Genomic DNA, 18,750 nt, shown 5'->3' on the forward strand with positions numbered 1-18,750 from the left:
TGAGATTTTTTTGTGCAGTAGTGACTATTTTTGTATGACGCAAATATCCAAACCATTTTACTCTGGATAATCCAAATTTGTCATGTCAGAGAGAGGAAGTCTTGTTTATGTATAAGCTTGTGGCTTTTGTCCTGGTACTTACAGCAGTTACATTGTTGTGCAAATGTATACTCACAAATGAATAATGCAACCTAATAAAATTATTTTAAAAAACAAACAAACATATAATCCACATATAGTAAAAATGGAAACAGGGTTTTAGATGTAGCCCTCACTGTTTTCTCAAATTCTGCACATCACCTACACAGTGACAGTTTCAGTCTCTGCTGAATGCTAATTCAGTATCATCTGCCATTGAATTATTATAAATTTGGAAAAGTGTTTATGTTTTTTTTTCACCAGAGAAGAAGAGTTTTCTCCAAAAAAGCAGTTTGGACTCTCCTCTCATGTCATTTAACCATTAAAGTGTGTGCATAGTGGTTAAAGAGGAGTTGATATGATGTGACTGGCCACAAGGATATTATTGGAGGTCAAACAAATGTAAGCATTTTACTTTTTTTATCGTGTTTATAAATCAAGGTTTTTATTTAACTTTTATTGTTGTTGCATTGTATGCTAAGATCAGCATTTGATTGGGTGATTACAGCACATACTACAGTATGTTTACCTGTGTTTACTTGTTTGCATGCTCACATCAGGCAAGGTGTAACATCCTGGTAAGTCAACATCCCCCGTCTGTCATCACTGGCAGTGTTCTGCATTTTGTCTCACACTGGATCACAGGCAGGTTGTTCTTCAACACTTTGGAGTACTGCAGTCATTTTCTATCCCACCTCTCTCGCTCCTGATGGCAGCGTGGCGAGGATTCTGAGGTCAGGTAAGAGTCAGTTCTGTCACACTCACCTTAAGGACTCAGGATTTTCCCTCTCTGTCAACTTTTTTCCTGTGCTGTTCTTACCTCCAACTCACCTTTGAGTATAAATCTTTCATTTCGACCCATGCTTCTCTTACCAACTACTATTAACACTAGTCTAAGTGTATGTAATATACTGTATGACTGTGTGGATGCATATGTATGTCCATGCATGTGTATTGTGTGTGATGATGGGTCTGTTGAGCAGTGAGCTGCTGAAAAAGCAAGTATTTTTGGAAGGGAGGCAGACAGTTCACTTTAAATATTTTAGGCAACATCTAAAAACTTTAAAATCATTCATTGTCAATTTTGCCCCCCAGAATTTCCCTATAAATTTGTTCATCATATCTCAGCAAAATTCACTGAAATGGCTAATAATCAACTTTCAACAACATCTAATTGACTTGGCAAATAGATTTAACAAGCACTGTAGCTGTGAAGCAATGGTTTCCCATTTTGAGAAATATGCTAATTTGCTTTCTGAAGGAGAGTTAAGGGGTCAGTATACAGTATGTGGTAACTTTCCAAAACCAATGATCCGACATTCACACCCAATTCACGCCATGATTGGCCTGCTGTGTGAAGGTGCCTTGTTTTTAACTTCTTTCTCTAGCCAATTTGGAGCAATATTATGACTGACTTGAAGGATAATCTGAAAATGTGCAACATTATCCCCACAATTAAATTATATCACACCTTCCCTCTCTCTATGACAGTCAACTTCCCACTCTTCACTTCAAGTGAAGTTATTCAAAGCACCTAAAAGCACTTTCAAACACTAGTTCTGATTAAGCATATGCTGACCTTTATACAGAAAGATGTAATGGTTCTGTCACTGAACCTAGTGACTCTTGAGAGTCTGTCTGTATTTTCCTTAGCTGCCATTTTTAACCAGATGCTCTCAGACTTTTTCTTTCTTTTGTAAATACTGGACTGTGTGGGAGAGGGCTTATTTAGAGTTGGACTTGGAAAGTTTGAAAGACAAACATATTACTTCGGTTGCCTTGTGTCTTCCTGGTGTTTTTTTCCTCTGCACCCCAGTCTGTCGCTGTGTGTGGTGTGGGGTGTGAGTGTGTCTGTTCTGCTTTTCCCTCCACACATTCCCTTCACACCTTCCCTGCATTAAACTTGTTAACCCTGCCCTGCTCCCAGTGTCTTTCCCAACCAATCACGCCCTTGTGTCTAGTCCCCTGTTCCCCATTCCCTTGTGAGTTCAGTTAGTATTTAAGTGTTGATTTGCAGTTCAGTCTTTGTTGGATCTCTTATTTTGGTTCTTCTCTGTGTCTTCATTATGTCTCTCCCCCCCCCCCCCCCCCCCTGTGATTCTTAAATAAAGACGTCTCTTTTGTTTTGCTCAACCTGCTGTACTGCATTTGGCTCCATTTCCTACTGCTCTTTATGACAATATGTGACTTGTAAATAAAAAAGATTGTTAAATATGAAGCTTAACAATATGGATTAAATTAACATGATCAGTGTTGCCAGATGTATGATGATTATTATGCCCCTTATACAATCAATTATGCAAAAAAGTTTATTAATTTGATTTTGTGACCCTTAGTATTAGTAGTTGTAATCGCTATCTCATTTTAATTAATTTCCCAACACGATCAGGATAGTAAAATAGGATCCTAATACATCTGTGGTTACGCATCTCTTCTCACTTGATTTCTTTCTGCCATGCTTGTTGTCATGCTTGTTGTGATGATGAACATGACTCGCGAACACAGCTATTGTTCTCCCGCTAGAGTTCGCATGAGAGATAGCTCGCTTTGGCATCCATGTGGAAAATAAGTAAAGAAAATGAGTGATGAGTGGGAAGGCAATGTTGGGACATTTATATTTAAGTGAGTTTTTTTCTTTTAAACAATGTGGCTAAATTTGTTCTTTTTGATATTATTAATGTATGATAACTTTCCTCAAAATATGATAATTTTAAGCCTCTGGAAACTTTTAACGTTTCCCATCTGGCAACGCCGAACAAAATATAATGTGTTAATCAGTGACCTTCAGAGGTGCTGGTTGGTATTTTTTGTTACCATTGAAAAGAAACAGAGCTTGCTGAGCTACGTTAACCATCTGCTGGCTGGAGCTTCACAGATATATATCTTACCAATTGTACATCTATCTGGCAGAAAGCAACAGAGAAAAACAGTAGAAGGAATGAATATAGATTTAGAAAAACTCAAGGATTCAAGAGCTGCTTAGTTTTGATTTCAGATGTTTTAAGTCAACAAAACAAAATCATTCTGTGCTATAATGTATACATAAATTGTGGTCCTCTTGGCTTTGTGTCTTGTTGGCCACTGTGGAAAAGAAAAAGCTGTATCCCAGTATGAGAAGGTTCTGCGGATATCATAGAGGCAGTTGGAGGTCTTGGAATACTACACTGTCCAAGAGATCTGTAACCTGGCAGCAAACACCTCCAGGATACAAGGCCTTGACTCCAGGTTGGCTCTTTAGGTGTGTGCGTGTCTGTGTGGCTGGCATGTTTGGTTGCCATCTGCTGGCCCCAGGGATTCTGGCTAAGGTGGGCACACAGGCACACACACAAAGAATCACACAGGGAGTCTCACAGACACACACTTGCACACACATATGTACACATTCTCCTACATCTACACACTAAACACCCTCAATGCTCAATGCTTGTCTAAGTTTGGGTGCCAGCATGTGTGAATGAAGTGAACTATAATCACTCTCAATGCAAAAGATCAAAATCCTATTTCCAGACAAAGCAGGCAGTGCTAAGCTGAACAAAGCCCTCAGCAAAAACTCTCTCTTTCAAAATCACAGATCCATAAACATATATACACACAAACATGTCCTATGATATTAAGGAATGTGAGTAATATCACTGTGGGCCAATCAATTATATTGTCCAGCACAGATCTAAGACACTGTATTATTCACACCCTCTAAGAAATATATAAAACATGAAATATAAATGATTGGGATGTCAGTTGGTGTTGCCAAGGCGACATAAAGTTCTTAAAAAATGTTTTAGTGGCTTCATAGAGATCAATACGTATAATATTAATAAGTATAATTAATTGCCAATGCAATTCCTTAATGGACCAGTGTGTAGGATTTACTAGCATTTAGCAGTGAGGTTGCAGATTGCAATCATCTAAATAACCCTCCCTTCATCCCTACCTTTCAAAGTGTGTAGAAAAACTTACAGTGGCTGCAAAATGCAAAAAAGAAAAGAAAAAGGAAAGGCTATATCTAGAGCCAGTGTTTGGTTTGTCCATTCTGGGCTACTGCAGAAACATGGCGGTGCAACATGGCGGCCTCCGTAGAAGAGGACCTGCTCACTAGATAAATATGAATAGCTCATTCTAAGCTAACAAAAACACAACGATTCTTAATTTCAGGTTGTTATACACTAATGAAAAGATACTTATGAATATTATATTCTATTTCTGCCAATAGAGCCCCCTAAATCTTACACACTGGTCCTTTAATTCCAGAGTAGCTCTGTAATACTGCAGATCTATTGATAGTGATTATGAGCTTAACTGAACAAAGAGATTGGTGATGATACAAACTTGGGCAATGAAGATGATGCCAAAAACAAGGCAGTCAATCAAAACCATGTCCACACTGCTTATTTATATTTATCTACTCCGACTGGTGCACTGGTGACGAAGATACTGGGAATCAGAATGTAACACCATCTAAAAAGCTAACATTCCTATCCAATTTCCACTCTTGGTTTGTAAGAGTGTCTGTTGCAGATGCAACGTGAAAGACCAGTTATAGATCATATTTGCTGAATACACTGAAGCTGATTAGAGAGAACGAGTTGAAGGCCCAAAGCTGCTTTTCCTAATCCCGAGATTAGTAAAATAATAAGAGGCCCGTCTTCCTGCTAACACACACACAAAGACAAAACGGTAGTTTTGGCTCAGTTCTGAAAACAGAGCTGGTATCTCCACTCTCTCAGAACAGTCCCTTGGCCACAGTAGTGACAGTCCTTACTAGGAGAGCTATAGCAAACCAGCAAGGCTCATCGCCAGACCAGTGTTTCCAGTGTGAGCCGTGCCTAGGAACCTGCTAGCATGTTGGATAGTGTGGCCCAGTGCTGGATTGAAGATTAACCTACTAGCACAACTGAAAAAGTTCCAGGCGTTTTCTTTTAGACACTGCCGCATTTATTGTGTTGCAGGCCCTTCTTTGTCTACCATGGTTCACTTGTTCAAATTTGCCTGGAAACATGCACACAGACACTGCAGTACACACACACACTAAACTTGCACTCAACTCAAGGCCTAATTGGTAACCTCAGGGGGCACTGTTCAGTTATATCATGAAAACAAAAGCTACATGAATTTACAAAGGTTACATTTTTGTCTGTGAAGCAACAACATTTCTCCCCAAGAGTTCTGAAAATACTCTACTTGCATGAGAAATTAAATTCGACAAGAGTTACTCTAATATATTTTACTGTGAGGATCAAAAGTTTATTCATTCTACCATTCCTGGTTATGAGACAACAAAGATTAAGATGATAAACACACATATCTCACTGATACACATACACAAGCAAAGAGAGAAGCAAAGCAGAGAAAATTGTAAATACAATTATCCGTGTCTGTTTGACCCCAGGGAATTCACAGTATAATGCCACTGGATCTAATTCACTTGCAAAAGAGTTGAGCAGGATGTAAAGCTTGATTCACAGTGGACTCAGACCATGAAAAAGCCTTTTTTCCTCCAACCTTTCACACAGACAAAAAGCTGCCACATCTCCACTCCATTTGAGAATCACAGCTTTGAATCTGCATGTGGGATAGAAGCACCCTGGCTAAAAACAAACACTCACCATGAATGAATATATACGTTTGCTTTATACTGAGTGGCTTTTCATACAAATTCTGTGAAAGAGGGCCGGACGACATACGGTTTTGAGGACCGGCTACTCGCCTGACATTAGAGGGAGATCAGGGTGCATCTATGAAAGTACTCTTTTTAAAAAACTGCTACTCAGTGGACCGTGAATTGAGCCTTTTCATAGGAGTCCATCTCATACTGGTGTGAAATGAGGTGAAAATAAGCAGACTTAAAAGAGACGGCTTTGCAGGAAGTTTTCCCCAAATGTCTGTGGAGGTTTGCTGAGGTGACTAAAAACAAATCAGCTTTTGAAGGGAGTCAAGGGTGAATTCAGCGCACTGGGAAACAAACACACATGCAGGCTTCGCTCCCTGTCAGCGGATATGCATGTCAGAGCTAGTGCTGTCATTTTCTTATTGCGAGGCTTTCATCACGTGGTTTCCTGCCTTCTGGGCCCTGCGCTTGCGGCACTAGGCTAGTCCCTGGATTGCCAAGTGTAACCATGACATAATACACCCTGTCAGACTGATCACCATGCACACAGGGAACACAAGTAAACACTGTCACACTTTTCAGTTTGATTCAAAATATGTAAAAAATACAATTAATACATTCCGAGGAACATAATAAACTAAATGGCACCTCTATATGCAGCAAAGGAACTGTTTCATACGAGGGCATCTGTGTGCTGCATATTTATCAAAGTGACAGCAGGCGTCAGGGATACAGGGGCTCCAACATAACCACTTACTCACTAATGGCTTACACAGCCACGGATCATTATCCCTCACAGCATAGCACATCACAGCACAACACAACACAACACTGCACTGCACAGCACCATCCTGCATGGCAACCCCCTCAGTCCCAGCATTACATTGGCTTGACTGCAGTGTGAAATGTGTAGGAGGTTGATTAGATCTTTTCCCAGAATGTTTCCCAAGTTTCATCCTCTAAATATTTACATGACTTACTTGGTAGTTGTTAGTTTCATAGTTTGAAATTAGAGGTCCCTCTCTTGTTGCCCAGTGGGAAGATACTATAGTTCTCATTTGTGTTGAAGACGGAACTTTTACTTTTGGGGTACCGCAGTAAGTGAAATATATACTTGAGAACAGTCTCAGGAGAGAGAGCGGGAAACAGGAAGCCATCTTGTTAACCACAGTGTTGGCTCACGTTGTTTTTGGAAGAACATTAGCATGTAAAAGAGAAATGTCTTATTGCCAAGTCCTGTGAGGACCCTGTTGTAATGAAGGCTGACTATTGGTTGCTACTGGTGGTTCAGAGTCATCTTTGAAATTTGTCGTAAATGTTGTATGTCGTCTCCTAACCTGTGCATTTTTGTGCTCCTTGACTGATGCTCTGATCAAGTAGAAAGGGCCTCCTCAGTCATTTTTTACTCTCTATTGTATTTTTTAATATGTTGCTCTAAGTTTACTGTCGATGCACTCTTTTGGTGCTTGTAATATTGTGGTTCTCTTTTTTCAAAGTTAACTGTACACCCTGCTGTAGTGAATAGTGACGGTAGGTTTTATGACAGACTAGATGTCTGTGAGAAGTATTGTTCATCAGTGTTAAGGATTTTTCTTATTTAGGATAACTGTGTATAAAGCAGAAGGCCACACAGCCCTTTTGTATAGTTATTTTTTTAATTTGACCTTAACATACATTTTTCTGTTCGGGATACAGAACCCATAAGATGTTTGCATGTGCTTTATTTATTTCTCAAGGCTATATTTCTGAATTATTCAAGAATTCTGAAATGCCAACATTACAGTCTAGTTTCAGAGTATAATATGTCAGGGTCTTAATTTCATAGTTTTTGTAGTCAAAAGTTTTAGTAACCATTGGTTCAAAGTACCTTACATTACCTACCATTAGAGTTACTGGGATTCTGGAAAACAGTAATAACCAAGTCAGTGTTAGACAGGTCAAATAACACAAGCAGTGAGACATTAACACAGGCTGTAAACAAGACAAAAGTTTAGTCAGATTATCTGTACCACTCCATTTGGAGGTAGAATTGAAAGAGAACATCCAATAATCCCTCATTTAAAAGGAAAACTATGCTTAAGGCCATCTGTACACTGTTATTGTTGTTTACCACAGACAGTCTGAGTAATAATCTAACATACGCTGTTTTCTCCTCGAAATAAATTTAGCTATTCTGAAGGATTGTTTAAAACCTGCATTATCTTTTGTCTGTTCATGTTTATGGCCTGCCAAACATCTTTTGAGCAATTTCAGCAATTACAGTACCTTGATGTTTTTCCTACTTATAAGAAAACAAAACCACAAAAACAAGAAAAGAGGCTGTCATAAAACAGAATCAATCTTTAGCTATTTCCTATCATCATGATGTTGATGTATTAAAGCAATGAATTAATAACTAATATCATTCTTCAGGGAGTTAAGCTTTAGATCTAAAACTGTGTCAAGCTTCTGTTTTGTCATATAATAACAGAGAAATGAAGAGATATAAACCTTTCATGTCAAAACTGTTGATGCAACAGCTCTTTGAATACATTCACAATACATGCATTGTATGATTTTTTTTCATGCTGTCTCAAACTTAACAATGCACCTCTCCAGGCTGTCTGTCACTCTTACACAAACAGCTCACACTGTGTAATGCCGACCACACACACACACACACACACACACACACACACACACACACACACACACACACACACACACACACACACACACACACACGCACACACACACACACACACACACACACGCACACACACACACACACACACACACATACACACGCCCATCTGCAGACACACATGTCAAAGAAGGCATTTAGTCACAGTTCTAAGTCTAAATATGATTTTCACGCAGGGCTGCAGTAACTGTCATGCATTTTTGTTGAATTTCCTCCTGTTGGCCTGTGAGTGAAGTATTTAGTTATAACAACAACAATAACACTTCATACATTCTGATGGGAAAAACATAATTTTTCATTCTGTAAGAAACACAATATTAGTTAGCATTTAAAAGTGAAATTTTAATTTAGAACTCCCATTATAGCTGCTGAGGCAGCCGGTTGGTCGGTTAATAGTTCCTCTTGGCGGATATTAAAATGCTAAACATGTTACCCAAACAGTATTTGATCCAAAACCTCATAAGAGCTGATTCTATAGGTAGGGCCCATCTCAAACTAATATTTAGAATTAAATTTAATATTTAGCCTCAGTGTGGAGAGTAAGCTTGTGAGTAAAGCGAGGCAAAAGAGAGGAACTGCCATGGACACTGAGAATGGGATGGACCCAGTAAAACCATTTTGATTTGTGGGCTGTTGTGACAGGTGATAGAGGGACAGGGTGTGCCTCACAGGTAGATAGATTGATGATGCAGCAGCAGTGACAGGGTTAGATGTATAGGGACAATGAAAATGGAGAGAGTTGCAGTGTCCCATCTGTTTGCTACAGGCAAGAGAAATAGTGATGGATTAATTGTTCAGTCAATTAAAATTCACAGAGACGAAGGGGGAGAGCAGGAATAGATAGAGAGAGAGAGTGGCGTGTTGAAGAGCCCCTGTGAAGAGAGTGTGATTTCACAGGCCAAGTGTGAATGGCTAACATGACTGAGTGAGGGAGGTGAGAGCAGACCCTGAGGTGACAGAAGGATGTTCTGGTGGAGGAAAAAGCTGTGGGTTGGGAGATTCAGGGTGAGGAGACGAGCAAGAGTGGAGACTAAAGCTGAGATCGCATCCAACATCTTTTTTTCATCCTCACTTCGTCCTTCTATTTACACTAAACTGGAGTGTTACGTCCCTTGAAGACTGAGATCTTCAGAAAGCTCACCAAAGCAGATGAATTTGAAAAAAAGTGTCATGTTGTCATGGGAAAGAACAGAGATAATGCTTCAGTGTAGCAGCAACAGAAGTGTGTCAGCTTTCTGTTTCTTTAGACTGTACGGGTGTTCCTCATTTATCTTTTTTTCATGTCTCCTCAAAGTTGCCCTTGAACAAGATAGATCTTGGTGTTGTCACATCACATGCAAAAATTACATCTCAAAGTCTGTTGTCGGGCTAATTTGCCTAATTATCATGATTTGGTGCAGTGCAAATGCAAACACAAATGCTGTTAAATGAAGTTTAGTTTCTGATTACATTTTTGGCTCTTGTGGCTTCTTAGTTTCTTGGTCACAAAGGCCCGACAGTAGCTGGACAGAAAGGGGACCTACCCGAGAGAATAGGGACAAGGGGTGAACAAAAGGGTGTTAGAGGACGACGAGTGTTTCTGCAGTAAAGGTACTTGTAAAGAGCGATAATGGCAATGGGATGTTGAAACAGAGAGAAGTCCCAGCCCAGCCTTATTCTGACAGCTCTGCCCTCCCAAACGACCACAGGAGGAACATAACGATATATATGCCTCCCTGCGGGGTGAGTCTTTACTCGTACTGCTGCCCTGCTCTGCAACAGTGGAACCTTATTGCTGGCTCAGCACTTTTCCGCTGAGACTGTCAGTGTTAATTCAATTAACTAGGCACTTTGTTAGGGCGCTGCATTACACATCTGTATGCAAATGTGCACCTAACTAATTCTAAATGATTACATTTGCATACTGTGGCACCACAGATGGGTTTCCCTGTTATAAACGTAATGTGGTTGTGTGCTGATTGTAATGCTGATTAATATTTCATACAACAAATCACAGTGCGGGGAGCTAACACAGTTAGAAAACATATTAAACAAATAATACATTGAGCTTTGGTCCACAACAGGACAGTAAGGACAGGCAGATCCACTAATCTTATGCTTTTACGTCTTTTTCATTAATGTTACACTAATTTTGTCAGTTAAGTTAGCTAACATTAAACAAAACACTGGTCACCAGTCAAATAGTGGTAATGTTTATTTTATTTATAGGCTATCAAAAACAAACAAAAATCCAGCTAATCTACTTAATACAATGCATCAATGCAGAAGTAATGGGGTATGCCATTGTGTTGTTGCTATGGAAACGGTCATCTGTGTCTGTGTGGGTTGCTTTTATGCGAACGGCTCACTTTTAGAACATTTCACACGTCTTGGGATTTTTTTGCAAGTTGCATCCAGTTGCGAATCATTGATCTGAATTGGCCTTTACCCTCCCTGTCCTTCATATCTCCTGTCAAAGAGGGAATAAAGTTACAATTGCAGTCTGTCCTTACAGGTTGTCAAGGTCCCAGAATGGTGGGCAGTGAGAACAGATCCCTTTCTGTGACCAACGAGCCTTGAAGAAAAAAGAAAATGACCTCTGAGAGCTGTTGAGACATCGATGGAGAATATGGAGAGAAATGAAGTAGGAAAGAGGGGATATAAAAAGTATAAAAAGGGAGGAACTTGGAATTATCTGGACTGCATGAAAGCTAGCACCAAGGGGAGATAGTATAAACATTGAGTCACTAATGAGACTTGGCATGATGATGATGACTGAAGAAGATGGGAAAAAGATATTCCAGAATATCCTTAAAACATTGAAATAGCAGAGATGCATATTGTCAAGAAATATCTTTGCATATTTACAACATTTTAATTTTAATTAATCATAAGCGTAGCACATTTAACATGCACTATTCATCAGTTGCTGCTATTGCTCTGCTGCTACCTCCTACAGGTGGTGATGTTCAGTGCAACACCAGGTAATCATACACCTGTCTTCCTGGAATTATCTACCTGGTGGCACACATCGAACCACCAACTGAGAGTCTTCTGAGGAAGGTGGCAGGGGAAAAGCAGGAAGCGTCAAGACAAACAAACAAGTATGTATGCACTTTTCAGATAATAAGTAGTTCATAAACTGTGGAGTGGAGATGAACAATACTAAATTTGTTCAGCAGAAAAGCTTGCATTCAGCAGGTGGATGTTATGGGGGGGAGAGGGGGGGGGGTTGGATTATGCTTATAGACTGCCAAATTTACATGCTGACATAAGCATCTCAGTTTGAAATGGCATGATGAATTTCTTTTTAGTTTTTCAAACAATACAATTTAAAGGCACAGTAAATTGAATGAATCCCTTTATAAATATGCAAAAATATGTTTATATTGCATGTCTAGGTGCACATTCAATAAGAAATCCTAAATAGTTTATCTTGTTTATCTTGTATTGATTAGGTAGAATAATGAAAAAGCAGAGAAAAACAAACTGTATCTCACCTAGCAAGAGTGGTGTGGTTCTCTGGCTATACTAAGTGACATGAAAGGAAAAAGACAGACACAGACAAAAACAAAGACAAACAAGGACAGTTACAACAATAGACAGAGACATTGGAGAAGGAAAGATGGAGACACAGTGGGGGTGTTGTCACTCTACCCTGCTCCTTGCATGAGGCTGAAAGATTAACCGTATCCAGTAGCAACAGATGAAGAAAATCCCTGAAATTCTTCATCATTTGTACCCATTCTATCATCTCCCCTAATTCACACAGATTCTTACTTTATCATCATCCCACAAACACAAAAAGTGCACAGTTGATCAGTTTGGTGTCTATTGGATCGTCTGCTGATATACTGTACAACACACCCACAACAACCAGATCTGACTGTCAATATCCCCTTGGTGACCGCTATGGCAACCAAGGTCGATGAGGATGTGCTGGATGGCAATGGATTTAATTACTGCAAGGCTAATCAACATACACACACACACACACACACACACACACACACACACACACACACACACACACACACACACACATGCACAAAAATGCAATCACATGCAATCACATGCAGACATTCAGAAAAGACAAATAAACTATCATGTACACACATTTATGTGCACATTTTTGTACAGTTGCAAGCCCACACATACACATGTAAACATACAAAAAAAAAAACATTAACATACATTTGTATCAGTGCTCCCAAATGCATGCATGGACACTTGTAAACACAAATAGATGGATGAATACACAAATATAATGCACATTCTTGTACTGTGGTAAACATTCTCTGACTAATTCTCTGACAGAAACACTCCTGATCACAAAGACATACACGCACACACACAGAAACACACACAAGGCATCTGTTTATCTGGTGACCAATCTTAATTGGAGCTGCTATTCCTGTCCGATGGGTCCCCCTCCTGTCTCATTCCTCCCCTTGTCCTCCTCCTCCTCCTCAGTCTTCCAAACACTTCAACCTCATCTTTTGTCCTCTAAACACCTCCTTCGTGTTTCTATTTGGCTGAGTTGAGCCGACCTTTCTCTCTTTGTCTATCTGTAGGAGATCCACAGTTCTCATCAAACATGACCTCTCAGCATGGCCTCTCCCTGTTCTCTCCCTCTCTAGCCTCACTTTCTTCCCTCTCCTCCTCTCCTCTGTCTGTCCTTCCCTAGCTCGCCTTTGTTCTTCTCTACATCAAGTGAGAGGGACAGAGGGTTGGGACCTGCAGCAGCGGGTGCTGCTGAGTGGAGGCTTTGATCAGACAGAAAGCCAAGAAAGGTCGCTGACAAACTGTTAGAGCTCATCCTTGGCAGCCTTAAGATGTGAACTGTAGCTCAATCCATTAGGCACACACACAAAAGACAGTGAGTATTTTAAAGAAAACAAGGTGATTGTGCTGTTAGCGCTGCTACTCATACTGCAGTCAATTGATAATGATATACACAGTAGCTTTCTTTTATTTGATTATGCCTAAATCCCCCTTCAATACTTACTCCATTTCTGGTAAAAATCTGTCTTATTTTTGGATTAGTATCCCTGCTTTGTTCTTCTTTTGAGAGTAAAACTTAACTTCTGTCAAAGATATACAGTACCAGTCAAAAGTTTAGAGAAACCTTCTCATTCAAGGTGTGTCCACACTTTTCACTGGTATTGTATGTTAATTGATTTGAACTACTGCACTTTTCACTCATAACTTGTTTACTGTTTGATTCTATTAAACTCTGCATTGATTAAGTTTGTATTTTATATTATTGCTTACATAGAACACAATGGCATGTAACTGTCATTTTAACTTACTGTATGGTATATAATGTGAACATCAATGGCAGCTGTAGCGAGAGGCCAATCTTCAAAGGGATGCAAAATGTATTAAGTTTGGAGTAATCCTTCGACATGCTGTTACAGCCAACACCACTTAGGCTAATTACTGTAGGAACTTAATAAAGATGAGTGACCATGAACTTGGATCACTGCCTCCCCAAATGAAGTTGCAGAAGTAACAGGTGTACTTTTGGTGCTTATGTAAGCTTTCAGAAGTCGAGGATGTTCCATCTCATTACTTTAACTGAGGAATATTTCCTGTATTAGGCTGTTTTTACTCCCCTGTGAATTGATAGAGGACATTAATGCTTTTATCCTTTCTCCTTAGAGTCTCTGAATTCCTGCCTTAGGTACCAGTGTCTGTTTGTGTCCAATATGAGACAGTTTACTGACTTAGGCATGGCTGGTTTTGCACCAAATCTTATAACACATGCAGTGTCAGTTAGATTGAGGCTAATAGTGCACTGCACACTGTCCAAAAATATAGATTACAAAGAATAGGCATTTGAAGCTTTGCCTTTGGTGCTCCTAGACTTTGTAACTACCTGCCAGAGGTGCTGTGTTAAGACAGTGTATATTCTTTTATTGTAAATCACTTTTCAAAAGAGCATTCATTAATACCTTTGTTGATCCCAATGCACAAAATGACCATAATGTTCTACATCTGTGGTATGTGAATGGGGTTCTTAATCAATACCAGTGAATTTAATAGCTTTAAAAGCTAATGACTCTGACTCGAAAACTTGTGAAATGTGCAAAATAGACTATTTAATTTGGCTTTGGAACTTAGTCTTGTTTCTGTTTTGCTGAATAGATATGAAGGGTCAATTGAACATGTATCTAACACCCAAGGTGAGGCAGAATACAGAAGTTGGCATTCTTCTGCTTTCACCGACAGAGTCATGGACTCCACACAGCTCCAAGGTTATCTTCTGTATATATATCAAATCCAGAAATATTTGAATTCTGTGAGTGTGGCATTTGTGGTGTGTATGTGTATTTAAAAAAGTGCTGACTCCAACAAAGGAGGCCTGTTGAGAGCTGCAGAGGTTTGTTAAAAGGTGGGAAAATTAGGATGCTAATAAAGGCATCAGGAGGAAAAGAGAAAAGGTGAAAAGGGAACACATGGAAAGTGGAGGAGAGAAAGAGAGGAGAGGAGCTTGTTGTGAGAACTGTTGTAGAGGGTTTCTCACCCGCAGGGCAGCAGGGGCTGAGTCAGGCGGGAGCACAGGTGAGTGCTGGCCCAGGTAAAGCTGTAATTTCCTGTCCATAGTATGTGTGGGCTTTGCACCTGCAGAGAGACATCCTGAAACACAGCTGCTCACCTTCAGTGAGGAACAAGCCAGTTAGGTAATAATAATAATAGATGCTAACAGTGTGACTAACTCACACACTCACATATTTAGTTTCAATCTGTGCTTTGCATCTGAACTGCCAAACAACCCTGTTTCCAGCGTGTGCTCAGCTCTACAATATACTGTACTGCTAGTGGGCTGTTCATTTCAGCACGCTGTGAAATAGCAAGAGAAAGAGGTTCCAGACCAAATGTTGCATTTGTACTAAATAGCACAGACACATTGGACTTTTTGTGAACATTAAGCAAATGCTTCTAACGGGCAGTGTAAAAGAAACCAATCACAGGGGGTGGTCTTGAGATAATACTGGGCTTAACCATTTGAACATCAGAGAATGATCTAGTGACGCCTGTAGAAATCAAATAAAAGAGTACTTGAAGCCGAATAGCAGAAGAGTGCACTTTCAGTGCTTTTGGGCAATTAGAGTGGGCTGCGTAACTTGCATCATTAAAATGTTTAAAATGTTCTCAGTGTCTCAATTACTTTTTGCATATGTCAATGGAACATATGTTTAGCCAGTAGCTGTATCTTTTAACGTGCTGTAATACTGAAGCGCTGATGTATTAGCTTCATAAAATGATTATTACATTTAGCTCCATCCAGAGAATGCTAATCACCCTGCAATGTTTTACAACATCTGGGGGAGAATATCAAATTATCTCACTGCACATCCTGCTTTGATGTGCTTTCACTGGTATGAATATTAAAACAGACATATCCACATGATAAAATAGTGATGATTGAGGGGGGCTGTTAAATGTGGCTAGTGTCAGGATTGTCAGTTGTGCATTGGGGAAGTCTGTAGGAACATCAATAGACAATGGCCCGAGGTGGGACTGAATAATTCACAGAGTGAGGAAGCGACGTGTGCTGTTTAGGGAGACATACAATGCGGCAAGAGCTGGGCTGCATTAACTTTGATCATTTCCTGTTTCAAAAGGGAAAACAAGAAAAACAATTAATTAACATGAAGTCACTCCACTGAATTGATTCATGCTGTTTAATGCTGTTGCAGAGTTTGAATGATTGTCATGGGGTTACACTGCCATGCACATCTTATCCCAAAGATATATATTTCTAGATTTACTGACAGACCTCTGCCACATTCAAACATACAGTACGCAGATGTATAAACACATCTGTTCCACTCAGTGTCGCACCCTAAGGGCTAAGAAATACATGTATTATTTTCTGTTTGGTTTTTTTAACATCTACAATGCAAGATTGGTTGGAGTCTCTTTGAAAATCATTATCTATCTCATCCTACATTTCTTTCCCACTGAAACACACAGAAACAGGCCAAAGAGAAGAGGATGACGCTGTTTTCCTTACTCTGTGTTCCCCTCAAACTGATTTTTTGTTCTCCTTTTCTTTGCAACACTGGTTGTTCTATTTTTTGATGACAGCAGTTTGTGTTTGCATAGGGTCAGCATTTTGTTTTTAATGCTGGTTGCGTGAAGCACACATTTTCGACTGCTTCAGGCAGAGTACTCCATTGTTTGATCTGTTTCAAAACGGCTCAATTTTCCTCACCCAGAACACTGGAAACATTCCCCAGCCTTTGGCTCTCTCAGAAAGTGGCCTATGAGGAATGGTGGATGTATAAGCATAAATATTTGAGGTGAAAATGCACAAAGTTCTCTCCTTCTTGCATTTTCTGACCCCTACTATTTAATTCACTGTCCTTTTCAAGACCTTTGAAGTGCATTGATGCTTTGAATTCCTTTTCATTTCAGACCCTAAATTACAGTGACATGCATACACATGCACAAAAATTTACTTAGATTCACAAGTACACTTACCACATGTAAGAAAAAAGGCAAATGAATGAAGACTGACTGGAGGAAGGAGGGGCTAGAATTGGCAGAGGTGGCAGACTGAGGATAAAGGAAAAAGGGGGAGGAGGAGGAGGAGGAGGAGGAGGAGGAGGAGGAGGAGGAGGAGGAGGAGGAGGAGGAGGAGGCTTCACAGTAAGTGGTGCTCCTGCACAGAGGAAGTGGGAAAGAGGTCAACAGAGGGTTAAGTGAGGTAATTGGCATAGGATGCAGGTGCAGGTGTTTTCTCAGCTTCTAAACTTGAAAGCTCAGACACACGCACACACACACATGCGCACATACTTGACTGCAGCCTTGTAAAAGCTAGAGCCTACTATGCCAATTAGCTGGTGGTGAAGGTCAGTGAAGGTCAGCGTGTGTTAGAGAGAGATAACTTTCCCATTAATGGGTGAGTACCTGTACTTGACTGTATAGGGTCTGAGTCACTCTTAGTCACACATACACACATACTCTCAAACAGACTTAGCACACTCACCTTAGCCATTCATCTTAAAATAGACCTTCCAATATTCAGCCAGTGTTTCTTTTGTTTTGTTTGTCACCTTGCCCACAGCTGCAACAGGAAAGCCACAAATAGAGAAACCTTAGAGACAGTGTAAGTCATAAAATAGCCAACCTTTTTTCAGTATATTTTCTTTAGTCTTAACCACGATGGCAACATTTATTGTACACTTCTGCACATTTAAATCACTAGGGAACCCCTAAACATTTTTAAGAAGGGAGGAAGGAGCAAAAGAAAACATACTAAATCTGACCAACCATAATGGACTTCTATGTGCTCTTTTCAATGTCCATAGCTGTAAATAACACAAAGGAATTTCTAAATATGAACATTATTCATGGACTTGGGCTTAGTGGTATTAACATTTACCAAAGATTTATAATGTTTTGTGTACATATATCATCATTCATTGATAACCACAACAAATCTCTATTACTTACCCCACTTTCTTTCCTTGTTTGATATTTAAGAGGAGGAATATAAAAACAGTATTCTCCTTATTTATTTACTTTTGCTTATTTATTTATTTATTTTCTGCAGCCATTGTGCTTAGGTATAAAGGGTGCATTGGGTAGATGGGTCCTGGCATTGGGAAATATCTGATCAATGAAAATCTATCACTTTGATGTTTGCACGGTATTTGAATGTATGTTATGTAGATATCTGATTACAGAGTGTGTGGGTTATTTTCATGAATACCACACAGCAGGCATCCAAGCATTAGTAAAACCATTTTAGACCGACAGTGACTGCACATCTTTATACCCGTAAAACTTTGCATAGTTGTATATTGACGTCTTTTCCTGAAGCGGGTTTTGAATATGCTCTTACTCCACAGCAGGTTACATGAAAGAAGATGAGACACAAATATTTTAGGCAGGTGGGTGCAGGTGTCAAATTTCTGTAGTGTCAAAACCACAGAAATTGCATAATATGGATCACCTGCCCAAATAAACACTCCATGGTAAGCTTCCAAGACAATTTGGTGTAGTTCTCTGTCGCAAAGGTAGAAATGTTACTATTTTCTCCTAAAAAATACAGACATGCACAGATACACACATACACAATCACATATCTCGCTCACAACCCTCCTGTTTTCCCACTCCCACACAAACTTCCTCTCTCATCCATGGCCATATTTCTCACTGTTACAGCTGCCCCCTCCCTAGTTACATCCTTCCAAATCTTCCTTCATCTCTTTCTCTTTTCTACCCAACCTCAAACGTACCACAGGTTTGCATCAGCTGGTCAGAGAGGAGGGTGAAAGAAGGAGAGAACGTGTGAATCAATATGCTCTTTACCCTGCCTTGTGGCTGG

At 39.8% G+C, this 18,750-nt stretch overlaps 1 protein-coding gene across 1 annotated transcript in view; it reads left to right on the forward strand.

The window, feature by feature from the left end:
* The window catches only part of lysmd2 (LysM, putative peptidoglycan-binding, domain containing 2), a 391,867-nt gene that overhangs the window by 154,073 nt on the left and 219,044 nt on the right, over nucleotides 1–18,750 (forward strand). The window lies entirely within an intron of this gene.

Source organism: Scomber scombrus, chromosome 1 (assembly GCF_963691925.1).
Source record: "Scomber scombrus chromosome 1, fScoSco1.1, whole genome shotgun sequence".
NCBI lineage: Eukaryota > Metazoa > Chordata > Actinopteri > Scombriformes > Scombridae > Scomber > Scomber scombrus.